This window comes from Prionailurus bengalensis, chromosome E4 (genome assembly GCF_016509475.1).
Source record: "Prionailurus bengalensis isolate Pbe53 chromosome E4, Fcat_Pben_1.1_paternal_pri, whole genome shotgun sequence".
NCBI classification, from domain to species: Eukaryota; Metazoa; Chordata; class Mammalia; order Carnivora; family Felidae; genus Prionailurus; species Prionailurus bengalensis.
Genome location: NC_057360.1, coordinates 7,691,308 through 7,704,347, shown reverse-complemented (window position 1 = coordinate 7,704,347; position 13,040 = coordinate 7,691,308). Strand labels below are relative to the sequence as shown.

General features: G+C 40.9%; 1 protein-coding gene across 1 annotated transcript in view; it reads left to right on the top strand.

The window, feature by feature from the left end:
* Positions 1-9,970: 9,970 nt before the first annotated feature.
* Positions 9,971-13,040, top strand: part of EXO1 (exonuclease 1) — a 41,384-nt gene continuing 38,314 nt past the window's right edge. Inside the window, exon 1 of the mRNA XM_043567609.1 lies at positions 9,971-12,848. The gene's annotated coding sequence lies outside the window, so the exon portion shown is untranslated. The remainder of the gene's footprint in view (positions 12,849-13,040) is intronic.

Sequence of the window (13,040 nt, the reverse complement as noted above, 5' to 3'; positions counted from 1 at the left end):
GCTCAGTCGGTTAAGCAACCGACTTCAGCTCAGGTCATGATCTCTCAATTTGTGAGTTCGAGCCCCATGCCGGGCTCTGTGCTGACAGCTTGGAGATGGAGCCTGCTTTGGATTCTGTGTCTCCCTCTCCTCCTCATGCTCTGTCTGTCTCTCAAAAATAGATAAACGTTAAAAATTTTTTTTTAATATTTAAAAGAATAATAGCACTTTATTTTCATGTTGTTTTCCATGTGGGCCATGATTGGATCTTGATCCTTTCTTCCAGGACTAAACAGAAGCAGCTCTCTATGTGTAAAGAACTGTCTTCAGCTGTCCTTTTGTATCTTTCTAGATAAAAGAATTGCAGCCTTGGTAATTGATTATCCTTTCTCTTCTGCCTTCTTCATTCCCCTCTTTCTCTTCCTCCTTTCCTTCCTCTGTGGAGTTGTCTACTTTTGTGTCATAAGCATGATTTTAAGAATTTTAATGGGACTCAGAGAGGAAGCATTTTTCAAGGATTGCTTTAAGGTCAGCATGGACCTTTTGTACAGATTGCCTCATTGGAATTAAAACACCAATTTTTTTTTTTTTTTTTTTTTTTTTAGCTTGAGAACGGCTTTTGACTTGGTTGTTTGTGTAGAAGCTACAAAATATGAAGCCAGGAGAGCTCCCTGCCTTTTCAGAGCAAAGAAGGGTAGAAAAGTAGAAAAAGTCATTACTGCTGTTTCTCATTACCTATCTCTTATTTACTAATGTTTTATGTAGATTTTGAATAGAGGTTGAACCATTTTTATTTTTATTTTAAAACTAAAACTTTCTTGGGGCACCTGGGGTGCTCAGTCGGTTAAGCATCCAACTCTTGGTTTCAGCTCAGGCCATGATCTCACGGTTCATAAGTTCAAGCTCTACATCAGACTTTACTAGCAGCTCAAAGCCTGCTTGGTATTCTCTCTCTCTGTCTCTCTCTCTTTGCCCCTCCCCCACTCGTTCTCCCTCCCTCTCAAAAATAAACATTAAAAAAAACCTTTAAAACTAAAAGGTTTTTAGTTAATTTTTTAAGCATTTAACTGCTTTACTTGTATTTTTTGCTTTTATTTTTTTTCACTAAAAAAACCTTGGAATTCTTTTGATGTAATTCGATAGCCTTTTCATTTTATTTAGATCTTTTCACATAGTTTCCAGTCATTTAATTTAAATGGAAATTACTTATTTTTAGCTACTTTCCTCCCTTTCAGAGAGGAAAGGATGAGTTTTAGGAAGGCACAGCAGTTTCTTTCAGGGAAGTGTTGGCCCCTAGTGGATCAAAAGTGATAACACACTTTTTGAAACAACTGGCTGGCATATTGGGAAGACTGTATTTGGGGAAAGCAGTAAAACAGATAGGTTGCTAGTGCAAAAGAAAACATAATTCACTTTGTCAACTGTCATAAATGCATTGGACAAAATCACATAATACCATTAGTAGAAGTGACTACCTACTAATTTAAAATAGAAATGTATAAAATAGCATGACAAAATTAAAAGTAAAATGAACTGGATGAAACACTTCTAACAAATATGATGTACAAGTAGAGCAAAACATACAAGAGACTTGGAAATCTACAAAAAATAAAAAAACAAATACATCAGAAAATATTTTAAAAACTGCAGAAGTTCTATGATTAGGCAATATACACAAGAGAAAACCCAAATCGAGATGCTTAAATTCATTAGCAATCAAAGAAAAGCAAAGTAGAATAATACCTTATTACTCTCATCTGTTAGAGTGACCAGTAAGTATGGGAAGAATGTAGGGATTTAGGAATTTTCATGCACAGCTGGTGGGAATTTAGACTGGACTAGCCTTCTAAAGAGCACTGGCTCAATAGTCACATTAGGTATCACCTAGCAATTCCACTCCTGTTGAATATGCACATATTCACCCACCATGTAGTGCTTTGCAGCCATTAGAAGTACCAGATACACACGGAGCAACATAGATGATCTTTAAAATTGCTGTAAGTGAAACTGAGAAGCAGACGTAAATGTAATATGCAATACCATTTCATTTATATCAATCTAAAATATACGCTTCTAATAGTATCTACTTTACAACACACATGAATGCGTATACTAGGAAGCTTACATTGGGTGTGGGGAGAGGCAGTAGTAAGATGGGAATCAGGAATCAGGATGAAAGGGAGCAATGTCCATGAAAAGAGGAGTATCACTAACTCAACTCTCTCTCTGAGGTCCAATATTAAAAGAGAAAGAATAGAAAGAAAAAAGAAAACTTGAAAACTAGTAAAAAAAAAAAAAAATAAGCAGAGGACACAACGAATGAACATAGAAAATAAATGCAAATAAGGAAAAACCATACAAGAAACAATGCTCAACTTCTTAGTAACCAAAGAAGTAAAGGAAGTGTGTGGTAACATCTTTCAGCTAGCCCACAGTCAAAATGTTTCTTAATGAGAATGTCCTATATCACTGGGGGAACATTGGAAGAGGAGAAGCACTCACAATGAGTTGGTGGTTTAAATTGCTAATCGTTTGTGGAAAGGCAGTCTGTACACATCAAGGACATTAAGGATAAAGATAATCAAGTTCTGCAATTCCTCTTCAAGGAATTGATTCCAAGGAGGTCATGGGATAAGAGGATAAAGATATAATTATGTCCACCATTTATAAGAAAAGATAAAAACAAGCAATCTATCCAACAATAGGTAAAGAGTGAAGTTATTATGATTCATTTATAAGGAAGAAATATATAATACGATGTGTTCAAAATTATTACTGCACAGTAAAATGGTCATGAGATAATAATGTATGAGAAAAACATGAGATTATGTACATATATACATATATACAGTGCCAGAAAATACATTACATATTAACAGTTCTCTCTGAATATTATAGTCTTCCTGGGAATTTTTGTTTTCTTCTCCATACATTTCTGTATTTACCTAAGGTCACTACAAAATATACAATACAAAAATATGTATTTCTATTATAATTAGAAAATACAAAATAATTTAAGAAGCACAAGGACATCTTGACTTGTCATGAACAGATAATCTGAGGAAGAAGGACGTGACATCTGGTCTAAGCAGAAATACTATCCAAGGATGACAAAGTGATTGCCAGGAGCATTTCTGCAGTTGCTACTTTTTAGGAGCCAGATCTTTACAAAATATACAGTGTAAAAAAAAAGGGATGAGCAGGACTTGTGGTGCATTAGGATTCCCACTGCCACAGCCAGATCATTTAGAGGAGATGTGATGTGCAGAGTAAAACAGAGGCAATAAATGGTCTGCAGTCCACTCAGGTTCACTATTAAAAGGTCACTCAATCTGAGAAATTTTGATGGATAAAGTCAGTGTCCTTTTCAAACATAAGGTTCTTTATATCATTACAGTTTGAAACTCAAAAGGGAGTTCTAGGGAGTTCTGATAATTTCTAGAAAGCTACTAGCCACATTTCACCAGTATCAGTTACAGATATAACTGAAAATTCAAAGTTTCAGAAAAAGTAATTATATCATTTGAAGAGCTATTGAAGACAGGTGTATAAAGATAAAATGGTATGGAGAACGGGGTACTGTATCTGGGTTATGCAAACGCAGAAATGCCAGAAATGTCAAAAATATTTATAGATTCCACACTGCTTACAGGAATTTTGATGCAGAAAACCTAAGTCTACGCCTAATGGAGACAGACTCACAGTGGAATGGGGTGGATTCACTATGACACAATTCTTGAACCAAGCCTCGATAGTTGATGATCCACCCCTACCTAAATCCTTAAGCTACTCCTGCACTTTTCAGATATGAGGGTGTATTGCCTTGCTAGGGCTGCTATAAAAAAGTACACAGATCAAGTGGCTTAAACAATAGAAGAAATGTATTAACTCACAGGTCTGGAGGCTAGAAGTCCAAGATCTAAGTGTTGGCAGGTTGGTTCCTTCTGAGGGCTGTGAGGGAGGGCTGTGTTCCAGGTCTCTCTTGTGGGTTTGTAGATGGTAAACCTTTCCCTGTGTCTCTTACATTGTTTTCCCTCTGTGCACATCTCTGTATCCAAATTCCCCTTTCCATGAAGACATGTCACATTGGATTCTGTCCCACCCTAATGACCTCATGATAACTCAATTACCTCCGTAATAATCCTATCTCCAAATAAGGTCACATTCTGAGGTAATGGGGGTTAGAGCTTCAAAATATCTTTTTTGAGGGGGACACAATTCAACTCAAAACAGAGGGAATACGTTCTCTTTTTACAAGAGCTAATTTAAGTTGGGCTTCTGTCATTTGCAACTAAAAGACTTCTGCTCAGTAAATTTCAATTTCCTTCCCTTACATAACTAAGTATTCCTTTAAGCCCCTGCATATTTCCAGAAATGGGCGACAATATGCACAGGCACAATTTTTATTTAACCAATTCAGGTCCTCTGAGTAGTTCTTGAGGGAATCCGGAAGTTCAGGATGAGTTCTGGCAGGAGGAGACCTCGGCTCCTCCTGTTATGAATGAAGTTGGCCAAATCAGCTACAAAAAGAACAGCAATTTCATTTTAAGGGGAAGTAACATAAAAGTGTGGAAAAGCCATTAATCTAAGGATTAAAATGTCTTTTTGAGAGAGAGAGAGAAATAGCGAGAGAGAGGGAAAGATACAAAGAGAGGGAGACACAGAATCTGAAACAGGCTCCAGGCTCTGAGCTGTCAGCACAGAGCCCAATGTGGGGCTTGAACTCATGAGCCATGAGATGATCACCTGAGCCGAAGTGAGACTGTTAACTGACCAAGCCACCCAGGTATCCCAAAAATGTCTTGTTAGATAAAATATTCTGAATCTACCATTTGCTCTGTGGTATTATGTGAGCCCCTGAATGGAGCTAGAAACCTCCTACCTTTTTATGAAAAGGACAAACCTGGACTGTCTCACTAAGTTATTGTGAAAACCAAATAAAAATTGTGTGTGAAGGCTCTCAGCACACCATAGATCACCACACACTATTAAATATTGTGGGCTTTTTTTTTCACTTAACCAATATCGAGACATTATATTTGCTTTACGCAAATCATTTCACTTAATATCCAAAATCCTATGAACCAGTTAACCTAGATCTATTATCCATTGCAGTTACAGAGAAATTGAAAAATAAGGAGACAAGGAAATTTTTCCCAAGTCAGCTAATTAATAGCTAACAGGTGGTATAGTCCAGATGTGAATCTGAGTAATGCATGTACAGACCTTAAGCTCTTAACCAAGTGAGGCAGTATGTAAAAGATAACAGAAGGCAGCTAGATATAGATATGCCTATAGATATACAAAAGAACAATGGAAAAATTGGTCACAGATGTTTGGCAAAAATATTTATTAGATTTTAAATGGTGAGATTAAAGCATGTGTTTATCCTCTGCTTCTGAAAATAGAACTGCTGGCTGAGTAAGTGCCCTGGAGGCTGAAAGACCAATAAATGGACAGGAATTCATTATTCTTTCATTCTGACAGCAGCTGCTTCATGCAGAATCTGGCTCTCTAAACACAAGGACCACTCTGCCTCATAATCAATGTGACTCCTTTGTTCAAGCTCAGCCTCTCCATCTTGTATTTCTCCTCACTCAGCAGGCTGTTTCTGGTTGTTTTCTCACTCCGTTGATGTATTCACGTCTGCTTCTTGTTCCAGGTTGTATTTCACTGAGTTTTTCAATACAAGTGTCCCTTCCAGCTATGTGGTGAATGAGTGTTCCCCATCAGCTTACCACCTTGGAACTGTTATTCTGACATCCTACTGCAACTCACGCCTTCCCACTAAAGTCGAAAAAGCCATATCTATTCTGTGCCTATGGAATGACTGTTCCCAAGCTCCCCAGGAAAGGGGAGAGCATTCTCTGAACTTTTTTTTTTCTCATTTTGTGTTCAAAACAAAACCGAAGAGTTGAAGTGTTGAGATGAGTGAGTAACCTTGGGCCATGAAGAAGTCATGGTAACAGTGAGGATCATTGGAGGTGTGATTGCCGCTCCAATGGCAGGAAGAGGAGTTCCCTCGGTCTGAACCACTGGACCCAGTATGTGTGACTTACCAAAGTCCTCCTCCCAGAATGAAGAGTTAGCTGGGCTGTGATCACAGGGCCCCACTCCACCTACTCTCCTAGCACTCACGTGGCAAGGAAAGCCCGAGGGCCTGGGTCAGGAAAAGGCATCTGTTGACCCAGAAATTCTCAGCTGAGATTGTGTCTTCTGTCTTCCTGATTCCACGGCCCCATTACAGCCTGTTCCCAGCTGGAACTGTGTGTCACTCCCCCTGTCCCGGGGCTCCACTGTTTAGTGGGTAACACCAGTTTTCCTCCCTGTAAATCATGGTGAGGAGTATGGGTTTTTGGAGACCTAGGTTTGAACCGCATTTGAGTCACATCACATAATCATAGCGTTAGGATTAGGATAAGCTTATCTGCTTCTCTGTGCTTCAGTTTTCTCTTCTGTAAATGGGGCAATAATAGTCATCTTCCAGAGCCATTTTGAGGATTAAATGAGGTAACACACAAAACACGGTAGATTCTAAATAAAGGTTGTTCTTTTCCTTTCTTATTCCCAAAACAACTGAAAAAATTAAAATAATAACTTTGAAAATGTAACAATATCTGTGTGCGTGGGTAAGCATCTGTAATGGCCATCCAAAGGTAGTGGGTCAAAGCACAGGCTCCAGAGTTAAGCCACATGGGGTTCAGATCCCTTTGTAGTTCAGTTGTTTCATTTGTAAAATGGGGATCATAAATTGACCAACCTCATAGTATTGTTATGAGTGTTTAAACAAGATAAGCAGGTAAAACACACAACGAACTTGAAGGATACTAGGTGCTTCCTAACTGTTATCATTCAATATTCTCATAGTAAAACTTTTATTTAGGGGCACCTGGGTGGCTCAGTTGGTTGAGCGTCTGACTTCGGCCCAGGTCATGATCTCATCAGTTGATGAGTTCAAGCCCCGCGTCGGGCTCTGTGCTGACAGCTCAGAGCCTGGAGCCTGCTTCAGATTCTGTCTCCCTCTCTCTCTCTGCCCCTCCCCTGTTCATGCTCTGTCTCTGTCTGTCTCAAAAATAAATAAACATTTAAAAAAAAAGATTAAAAAAAAACTTTTATTTAGACAGACAGATAGATAGATAGATAGATAGACAGATAATGTTTATTCTAATGTTTCAATCCCTAAAAGAAAGCTTTGCCAAATATCTATGCCAGCTTCTCTAAAAAGCACATTTGGGGATATTATTTTTTGGACTTGTCATTTTGTGTAAATGTATTACATAGAAAGGCCATTTAAAGTGTTTTCTCTCCATAGTAGGGAATGAGAAGCAACATTTATTCTTTCTGCATTTTATGTACTAGATTATTCAAATAATACTTGTGTTGATAACTTTTTGATTGTTCAATTTGACTGTAAAACAGCTTTGAAAATAGCTATATTATTCAAAGTTCTAAAAATGTCAGTGACTACTTTAGATTCTGGCTGGTAGTTAATTTTAATATTTACTCTCTCATTTATTCAACTGGTATTTACTGGGAGTCTACATGTCAAGCCGTGTTATAGAAGAAAAAAAAAATCTCTACCCCTGTAGAGATTTCATTATAGTGGGGTGGAAGACAGTCAATAGACAACTAAAATGCAAAAATATGTCAAACTATAATAAGTAACATGGAGAAAAATAAATCAGGGGGAAAAAACTGAGTGTCCCAAGGTAGGGACAGGAATTTAATTTTAATGTAGGTAGCATGGTTAGAGAATGCTTACTGAGAGGAAGTCTATCAGCAAAGGCCTAAGAAAAGTGATGGAGTAAGTCATGTGAATATCTAGAGGAAGAGCATTCTAGGAGGAAGGCCAAAGACCTAGAGGTGGGCATGTACCTGGAATGTTTAAGGAATGGCAAGGATTCTACTGTAGCTAAAATAAAGTAAGCAATTGAATTACTATGTTGTGTGTCAACTACACTCAAATGAAAGATAGATAGATGATGATAGATAGATACATAGATAGATAAATAAAATAAGCAAGAGCAAAGGTAGTAGTTGTTCAAGGAATGGTAAGGACCCTGGTGGGGCTGAAATAGAGTGAGCAAGTGCAAGACTAGTGGGAATTGAAGTCACACACCAAGTCACAAGAATGTTCATAGGAGCATTATTAATAGCCCAAACCTAGAAACAACTCATATCCATCAATGACAGAATGAATTAATTGTATATATATGTAACTGAATTACACATAAAAATGAAAAAAAGAATATAGGTTCTCTCAACAATATGGATGAGTGTCATGATGTTAGGTAAAAGAGGCCAAGTGTTAAAGAATAAAAACTACATGGTTCCAGTTCCATAAACTTTACAAAGAAGACAAAATTAATGTGTGCAGTTAGAAGACAGATCATAGTTAACTTTGAGAGGAAAAGAGATATTTGCAAGTGGAAAGGGGGAACAAGGGTCTTCAGGGAGGGCTGAGTGAGGGTAATATGTTCATCTTGGGATAACTGGCTTAGCATTTGTGCACCTTTCTGTACATATTTATACATGAATTAAAAACAATACACAATAGTGAACGGAAGAATTTGAGAAAGCAAGAACAGACAATTCTTTTTTTTATCCCCTCACCCCAGACAATCCTGTCAAGACATTTTACCATAAGGGGAGCTGAGAAATGGGACAATGGCAAAAGGGTTATTCTGAGGCTGGGAGAAATAAATGACTATTTGGGAAACTCCAGTTACTCATATTTGCCACAAGAGAGAAACACCTGTCCTATTATTTACTTACTACGTCTTCTTTAAATTGACTCATTTTCAACTTAAATTTATTTCAAATTATAAGTGTCACTTGCCATAATAGAAGCAACTAAAAATACAAGGAAAGCATGTCATTCACTTGAAATCATTAAAAAATGTAAAAACAAAGAAATGTAAATAAAAATCAATCGAGTTGAGCTACCAAAATGAACACTTAAAAACCAGCCCATCAGTCAAAAAACTAGAGCTGTTAATGACCAGAGAGAGGAACACTGTGTCCCATGTCTTTACAACAATCACCACCATCGTCTTCACCCTTACACTCTAAGCATCCTTTTTCATACATTCATATTGAGTTCAACAGAGGACCGAAATGAAAATGCGGTCCCCACAACTCTATGACAAAGAATGCTGACTTTCCCAGCAACTCAGGTCATTTTCAGTTCCGTGTCTCCATGGCTTGGATGGAAATTTGGTGCTGAGAAAAAGCCTCCTGTACTGCCAACAAAAAGAACCCCTGTTCCCACATCTTTTCCTGGAAAGTGCTCACTTTTCTATGAGTGGTGGGGGTGGGATGCCAGTCTGCTGTGGCTGTAGCAAGCCTACCTTAAACCAGGCAAAGGTAGGGGGGCATCCCAGAGGGTCCCCTAACAATCACCCCTGTTCCTCATTTTAGAAAACACTGCTCCGTAACAACAGAGGTAGTATTTTCTAAAATAAAAATCAGAATGCATGACCTTTCAACAAATTAAAAATCAGAGCTGCAGGGGCTCTGCCTGGCTTAGTTGGTAGAGCATGTGACTCTTGATCTCAGGGTCATGAGTTCAACCCCATGTTGGACATGGACCCTACTTAAAGAAAAAAAAGGGGGAAGAAAGAAAGAAAGAAAGAAAGAAAGAAAGAAAGAAAGAAAGAAAGAAAGTTAAAAATCAGAGCTTCCCTGGGGCGCCTGGGTGGCGCAGTCAGTTAAGCGTCCGACTTCAGCCAGATCACGATCTCGCGGTCCGTGAGTTCGAGCCCCGCGTCGGGCTCTGGGCTGATGGCTCTGAGCCTGGAGCCTATTTCCGATTCTGTGTCTCCCTCTCTCTCTGCCCCTCCCCCGTTCATGCTCTGTCTCTCTCTGTCCCAAAAATAAATAAACGTTGAAAAAAAATTAAAAAAAAAAATCAGAGCTTCCCAGAAATTCTAGAATGCATAGTGCTGTAGCTAGGACATTCATTTATTAGTCCATAAATTCAGACATTTTTTTTTAATCAATACCAGTGCAAAACACCAGGCATATGAAAATTAGGTTTCCAGATAAAAATACAGAATACGAAGTTAAGTCTGAATTTCAGATAAATATGGATTTTCTAGTCTATGTCCCAAATATCGCAGTAGACATAACTAAAAACGTCTCCTATGTTTGTTTGAAATTCAAATTTCACTGGGTCTATATTATTATTACTTGCTAAATCTAGGGGCAAAGTCCATAAAATAGAGAGTATGCAAAGCATTGGGGCAAAGTGGTCATCACGGGGTGTCTGGGTGCACGTCAGGGACAATTTCAGAAAGCCGGTGGCATTCAGCAGAGTCTTCAGCTGAGAACTTATGGGCTGTACCATTCCCTGCAGATTTTAATAACACACCATCATGGTTTGTTCCTCAACTTTTTCATGAATACATGTTTTGTCTGCATAACTAGATCCTAAGTTGCTTGAGGACAGAGACCATTTCTTTGTGTTCTGCTACCACTAGGATGACAGGCACACCTCGGGCACATTACCACATGGATTGATTCAAATGGTTTTATCCCTTCAAAAAGTCAAAAACATCCTGTTCGATGAAATCATTTTCAAATTCATGTTTTCTTTTTTAGTTTCAGCCTTCACATGCTGTGGCCAATTCAAATGCTGCAACAAGAATCCAGTCTGACACTAAGGAGTCAAATTAGCAGTAAAGGTATGAGCTGTTTACAGTGCAGCCATCTTCTATGTTCGCTTCATGATGGATTCAGCGTGGCTGGAATGGGCACCTTTCTGATGCTTGGGTGTCAGGAAGGGACCCATATGTGGCATATTCTTGGCTGGATCTGATGTATGAAGCACTTACTACAACTCGATAGTCCAGTGACTGTTAGAACGTTTCTCTACAAACACACCCCACCCACCCTTAAGTTCCTCTCTACCCTATTGCAGTTTGGAACTGACCCCCAGCTTCCCCTACAGTCAGCTCCACGCTGGTCCAGGATGAAGTCTAGCCATCGCTGTTGGAAGCACAAGGAAAGCTAACTTTTCTGACCTCTTCTCCTAGCCTCAGCTCTAAAGACCAGACCAGGGAAGGAAGCAGCCCTGAGCACATAACCCGAAAGTGGCACCGTTTCAGCAGTTTCTAAGGGAGAATGTTGGCATGATTGATGTTAAATTGATCATGGAAAGACCTTAAAAGAAGGAGGGAACCATGTAGAGAAGCTCATCAAATGGGGAACATTTTGTTAAACGTGCTTAATTCTTTCCCATCAGCTCTTTAAATTGAGTAGGAATTATCATTCCTCCCCATCCCTGGGTCCAGAACACACTTCGTGGTCTGGTCTAAGGTTCTTTCCCAATTTTTTACCACAGTAGCTCTAAGAGAAGAGGACAGATACAAGGTCTAGAGTGTTATGAGGATAGGAAGCCTCACCCAAGTGATTACCAGAGTCCAAACTGTCTTTAAGTTCTGCAAATCATAAGGCTCACTTCCATGATTATTTGGCAATAAAGGTTCCCTCCTGCCCCCGACTTAGGTCAAAGATGAACAAAGCTGGACACCAGATAAAGTGGTAAGGACAGTTTTAATCAGCATTATGCTATTGCAGCAGGATACAGTCCAGCTTTTAACTTTGATTTGTGTTGAGGTGGTGCAAGGGGAGGGCTGTTTTAAAGAGAGAATGAGGGGGTCGCCTAGGTGGCTCAGTCAGTTAAGCAAGGGACTTTTGATTTCTGCTCCGGTCATGATCTTACAGTTGGTGAGAGGCCCACGTGGTAATGTGTGCTGACAGCTCAGAGTCGGCTTAGTATTCTCTCTCTCCCTCTCACTCTGCCCCTCCCCTGCTTGCACTCTAAATAAATAAACAAGCAAACAAACACACTTAAAAAAAATAAAATGAACACAGAGTGAGGGAACAGGGAGGGGTGAATGAGGGCTCAGTAGATTCCGGGAGGTGAAAAATGACAACACCCAGGACGGGAGAGTAAGTGAGTCACCTGGGACCGTTACCAGCCTTGCAGAAGTTAGGCTCCTACAGACCCTGGGAGACACAGACCCTACTATCAGATGTGGGCTGGAACCAGCAGTAAATCCTAGGGATGTGGCCTTGAACTGTTAGAAACTGTGTTAGTGTTTTGTTCAAGTCTTTATGGGCCGAGGAAGGGACCCAGTAGAGAGGAGGGCTCATAGCAGTCTGGGCTGAGTGCGGTCAAGAAGTAACTCTTTGTCACTTCCTAGTGACATTGTTTACTAACCGCTCTCTCTCTCCCCCCACTACCCCACTACCCCAAAGTCTACAGGAAGGGTCCAAAAAATATAACTCAAGAGGCATCTTGTTTCCCTGGAGCCCACCGCGCATCTGTCTCTGAAGAGCCTCGGGATTTACAGCACACCACAGAAATTAAGGGAGACTAATTTGCAGCAGGATCTTTTTCAGGTTTTAAAAAACTCCACATAAACACGCGATGGCGCTCTTTAAACCTTAGCAGACCCGACCTGAGGCCGCAATCAGCAGAGAACTACAACTCCCAGCAGCGCCGACGAGTGAAAATTACCAACTTCCGGGGACTGTTTCCCGTGGGTCAGCTGCTCCAGCTCCACCCGCGCCATCGGAAGGCAGCACAGTATGCAGGCGGGAGGCGGCGGCCGGGGTCGCGGAGTCGCGGGGTCGCGGGGCCTCAGGGTCGGGGCCGCCATCGCTTCCACGAGGAGCGAGGCTCACGTCCCGGAAGTGGAGGCCAAGCGAAGCGGCGCCGGCGTCGCGGAGGGGCGTTCTGGCGTCACTTCCGCTGGGGCGGGGCCTCGGGCTCTCCCGCGCAAATTGAAAAGTCTTTGGTGCCCGGCTGCCACCCGGCCCTCTGTGTTCCGAGCCGCCTGCCTCGGGCCAGCTGGCCCAGGGTGAGTTGGGCGCGTCGGGGGTGGGTTTCGGAGCCCCTTCACGGCTCCCTTGGGGCGGACGGGGAGAGCCCTGCCCGGAGAGGGAGCGGAGCGGGCTACGCGTGGGCCCTGGGTGGCGTCCTCTCGGGACTCCTGTCTTCCAGCACGGGGGGGGATGGGTCCGGCGAGGTCTTCCCGGCCCGGCCGCAGAGT